We start from the raw sequence: 6,000 nt of genomic DNA on the forward strand, positions 1-6,000 counted from the left end.
AAGTAGCTTGAAATTCCTGAGTTTTTCTTCAAGGGACGTAATTCTGGGTGACGGAATGGGTTTTGTTGCTCCGCTTTGTATGTGTTTTACGTTTTCCTAAATTTCTTGATGGATCTTATGGCAGGAAGTGAAAGCCATCCACCGTCTAGTCAGGGGTGTTGTGTAGAGAGTCGGTACGGTGGGTATCCTTCGTTTCAATATTCCATCTACCAAGGAAAAGAAAAGCCTAACAATTTGTTTATCAAATGTCGATAGGCATGGCTCTGCATGTAATTACATCGTTACTAATCAACATCCACCCAAAAGGGTCGTTCCCTTCCCATACTTCTAATAACGGCTTATCAAACATTTTGTATACGTAATTCAATTTTTTTTTTTTTTTTTGTCTCGATGAAATGTGTTATTGTTCGTTTGTCTATGCTGAAGATTATGGGTCGTGCAGCTGGCCACTCCGTCAAGTTTGGTGTTTGTGTGAGAGAGAGAGAGAGAGAGAGAGAGAGAGAGAGAGAGAGAGAGAGAGAGAGAGAGAAGAGAGAGAGAGAGAGAGAGAGAGAGAGAGAGAGAGAGAGAGAGAGAGAGAGAGAGTATGATGGGGTGGAAGACAGAGGGATCGAGTGTGTGGTGGTGGTGTTGGCAGGAGAGAGAGAGAGAGAGAGAGAGAGAGAGAGAGAGAGAGAGAGAGAGAGAGAGAGAGAGAGAGAGAGGAGGGGAGGGAGTGTGTGGAGGTGGTGACGGTCGGAGCGAGGGAGGGTGTGTGTGTGTGCGGTGTGTGTGTGTGTGTGTGTGTGTGTGTGTGTGTGTGTGTGCGTGTCTGTGCGTGTGTGTGTGTGTGTGTGTGATAGTGATGGTTGGAAAGAGAGGGAGTGCGGTGGTGGTGGTGATAGTGGAAGAGAGGGAGGGAGTGTGTGGTGGTGGCGATAGTGGGAGAGAGGGAGGGAGTGTGTGGTGGGAGACAGAGTGAGGGAGTGTGGTGGTGGTGGTGGTGGGAGGGAGGGAGAGAGTGAGGGAGGGAGCGGGGTGGGCGAGGCCGTGGGTCGCAGGGAGGGGCTCCCGACCTTGTACTGTTGGTGGCCAGACCCGGACCACCACTCTCTCTCCACACTCCCTACCTCACACACTCCCTGCCTCACACACTCTCTGCCTCACACACTCCCTGCCTCACATACTCCCTACCTCACACACTCCCTACCTCACACACTCTCTGCCTCACACACTCCCTGCCTTACACTTCCACACAGTGCTCTTCATTGTTCGTCTTAACTTCCATATTATGAACACCATCATATACTCTGTGCCTTGTCTCTCTTTCTCTCCACACACACACACACACACACACACACACACACACACACACACACACACACACACACACACACATACACACACACACACACACACACACACACACACACATACACACACACACACACACATACACAAACATATATATATATATATATATATATATATATATATATATATATATATATATATATATATATATATATATATGTTTTTTTTTGTTTTTTTTCTTTTTTTTTTTATACTTTGTCGCTGTCTCCCGCGTTTGCGAGGTAGCGCAAGGAAACAGACGAAAGAAATGGCCCAACCCCCCCCCCATACACATGTATATACATACGTCCACACACGCAAATATACATACCTACACAGCTTTCCATGGTTTACCCCAGACGCTTCACATGCCTTGATTCAATCCACTGACAGCACGTCAGCCCCGGTACACCACATCGCTCCAATTCACCCCACTCCTTGCCCTCCTTTCACCCTCCTGCATGTTCAGGCCCCGATCACACAAACTCTATTTCACTCCATCTTTCCACCTCCAATTTGGTCTCCCTCTTCTCCTTGTTCCCTCCACCTCCGACACATATATCCTCTTGGTCAATCTTTCCTCACTCATCCTCTCCATGTGCCCAAACCACTTCAAAACACCCTCTTCTGCTCTCTCAACCACGCTCTTTTTATTTCCACACATCTCTCTGTTTCCCTTACGTTACTCACTCGATCAAACCACCTCACACCACACATTGTCCTCAAACATCTCATTTCCAGCACCTCCATCCTCCTGCGCACAACTCTATCCATAGCCCACGCCTCGCAACCATACAACATTGTTGGAACCACTATTCCTTCAAACATACCCATTTTTGCTTTCCGAGATAATGTTCTCGACTTCCACACATTCTTCAAGGCCCCCAGAATTTTCGCCCCCTCCCCCACCCTATGATCCACTTCCGCTTCCATGGTTCCATCCGCTGCCAGATCCACTCCCAGATATCTAAAACACTTCACTTCCTCCAGTTTTTCTCCATTCAAACTCACCTCCCAATTGACTTGACCCTCAACCCTACTGTACCTAATAACCTTGCTCTTATTCACATTTACTCTTAACTTTCTTCTTCCACACACTTTACCAAACTCAGTCACCAGCTTCTGCAGTTTCACACATGAATCAGCCACCAGCGCTGTGTCATCAGCGAACAACAACTGACTCACTTCCCAAGCTCTCTCATCCCCAACAGACTTCATACTTGCCCCTCTTTCCAAAACTCTTGCATTTACCTCCCTAACAACCCCATCCATAAACAAATTAAACAACCATGGAGACATCACACACCCCTGCCGCAAACCTACATTCACTGAGAACCAATCACTTTCCTCTCTTCCTACACGTACACATGCCTTACATCCTCGATAAAAACTTTTCACTGCTTCTAACAACTTTCCTCCCACACCATATATTCTTAATACCTTCCACAGAGCATCTCTATCAACTCTATCATATGCCTTCTCCAGATCCATAAAAGCTACATACAAATCCATTTGCTTTTCTAAGTATTTCTCACATACATTCTTCAAAGCAAACACCTGATCCACACATCCTCTACCACTTCTGAAACCACACTGCTCTTCCCCAATCTGATGCTCTGTACATGCCTTCACCCTCTCAATCAATACCCTCCCATATAATTTACCAGGAATACTCAACAAACTTATACCTCTGTAATTTGAGCACTCACTCTTATCCCCTTTGCCTTTGTACAATGGCACTATGCACGCATTCCGCCAATCCTCAGGCACCTCACCATGAGTCATACATACATTAAATAACCTTACCAACCAGTCAACAATACAGTCACCCCCTTTTTTAATAAATTCCACTGCAATACCATCCAAACCTGCTGCCTTGCCGGCTTTCATCTTCCGCAAAGCTTTCACTACCTCTTATCTGTTTACCAAATCATTTTCCCTAACCCTCTCACTTTGCACACCACCTCGACCAAAACACCCTATATCTGCCACTCTATCATCAAACACATTCAACAAACCTTCGAAATACTCACTCCATCTCCTTATATATTGGAAAGGATCACAATTTTGCGCGTGATCAAGTATATTCCTAAGAGACTCTCATATTCCCCGTAGACTTAGAAATATATATATATATATATATATATATATATATATATATATATATATATATATATATATATATATATATATATATATATATATATATATAACTGAGGAGGCACGAAGAAAAAATCATCCCCAACACGATGCAGGTGTATCACTCTAGTCTGAAAAGATAGATAAGGAAGATGAGGAAAAAAGAATGAAAAAGAGATTAATCTCAGTTCCTCCGGTATTTGCAGACCTGACTCTTAAAGGAGAAAAGATTATAAGATGAGCGAATGACAAAATATGGATGAGAACTCCACAGCTTCGACGATCGAGGAAAGAATGAGGTATGATAAGAGTTAATCCTCGTGTGGTTGATCTCGACACACAAACTGTGGGAAGCAGCATTCAGCGGTGTGTCCAAGCCATGCTGGCTGGGACGCGCGCGACCAATTCACGGAAGCAGAGACCAAAGTAATACCTGCAGAATAGAGGGCGTTCAGCAACATCAGGGCGGAGGCAAAAGCGACAGCAGGCAACAGCAGGAGAGCTGATGGGGGAGGACGCTTCTAAAATCCATTCTGCCAGATGGAAGAAGAGGCAAGTGGGCCAGATCTGCGAGCAGGACTTCATGTTTGGGTGAATAACATCCCCGCTGACATGGAGATATCTCGCACAAGAATATACATATCTTCAGCACCTTCACAACACTCAGAGGTATGGATAGCAAATAATGTGATGGTTATGCCTCGGGTGTGTCCAGAAGAGAGTAGAGGATATGGTTATGTTCAGTACTCTATGTTGATGAAGGGATGTATCATTGTTGACAATTCGGAGTTTGAAACGAATGAGGTATAAAGGGATATACGTAAGTAAGAAGTGCAGCCTCGAATTTCATCGGGTTCCTGCTTACTCATTCCGAAATGGGGTATAGGTCCAAGAGAAATAAGTTCAGTACAAGAAAAAGAAAAATACTGGTGCCAGAAGGGGAGGGAAATTGACATGGACTTGGAATGGAATCATCGGCGTAAGAGAGAAGAGAGAGGGGTTGGCAATGGAAGACGACCCCGTCCGGGAACACCACTTTTGAGGGGTTAAGAGGAAGAGTCGCTGCATCAACGACAGCCGCAATGAGCGACTGGACACGAAGCTACACAACAGAGAATAGCAGAAATGCTGAAGGAGGGAACAGACGAAATAGCCGAGCAGGGATGGGCTGTCTCAAAGACACGCTTCCTTAGGACGTTGTGGATGTGAGCCACCCGGACCGTACGTCTTGCTCACTGGAAGACTACTTGGAAGATCTCGCGCAAAGAAAGGACATAGCTTCAGTGGAAGGACGTGGGTAGGACTAAGTACGAAGAAAGATAAAAGCAGCGCCTAAGAAAGTGGCTTTATCAGCTGAACAGTTGCCTGCAGACTGATCAGGTAAGAAAAGAAAAGTTTACATGTTGCTGTTGGAAATGCTTTTGGTTAAGGAATAGAAAGATTATCTGTTAAAGTAGTCAAATCAGCATACTTTATTTTATGGTGTGCTTGGCTTCACAACTGGCAGCTTTGCAATGGCTCTGAACGGAAACGCAGGCAGAATGAAGTTCCAGAGTGGAAAAGACTTTCAAAGTCTGCTGCGACAGGCATCAGAAAAAGAGGGATCAAACCACTGCCGAAGAGATAAAGATTTAGTAGAAGGAATGGAGGAGTCCGTCTTATCCAAGCTGACCTCTGCTACACGTTCAGCACAGCTGGAGGCATCCCGGCTAATGAAGCAGTAATAGCACCAACGAAAGTTACCAAAAGACCTATGGAAAGAAGAGCCAAAGTTGGCGTCTCGATAGAGAGACTGGACGGCCCTGATGGGAAAAAAACAGATGAAATTGTGGTCGAAAGACCTCAAGGAAGCACAAAGAGTGTATATATGGTTGGAAGATTCAGATGTACAAAGAAAATGAGGTTCTGAGTGGTAGTGATGTCCAGAAACTTGTTTTGGGGGTTTGTTTTCTTTTACCTTGACTCCACCGGGATCATCCTGAAAGGGGGCAAGAGAATCGCAATGGCGTATATTGAAATTCCCTGCATAGAAGAATCCGACATAAGCATGTGAAAAGAGTGTTGCTTCACGTCAGGTCAAAAAAGTTGGAAAGAGATCTGAACGCACAGAACTCGGGGGTAAAAAAACACACACACACACAAAACATAAATGCAAAGTTAGAGAAGGGTTGAAAAATTGTGTGAGCCACATGGATTCAAAGCTGGGAGACCCAAGATCCACGAAGTTAGATATAGGCATTATTATCATCATATAGATGGCATGATTCAAAACACACACACACACACACACACACACACACACACACACACACACACACACACACACATCAAGGTATCACCCATCTAGTTATCTCAAATTTATCAAAGACAAACTACCAATACAGATTCTGATGAGACTAAAATATTGAAGGGTAGAGTTATTGACTCAGTCGAGGGTGTGTGTGTGAGTGTGTGTGTGTGTGTGTGTGTGTGTGTGTGTGTGTGTGTGTGTGTGTGTGTGTGTGTGTGTGTGCACGTATGGGTGAATGT

Source organism: Panulirus ornatus, chromosome 55, assembly GCF_036320965.1.
Source record: "Panulirus ornatus isolate Po-2019 chromosome 55, ASM3632096v1, whole genome shotgun sequence".
NCBI lineage: Eukaryota > Metazoa > Arthropoda > Malacostraca > Decapoda > Palinuridae > Panulirus > Panulirus ornatus.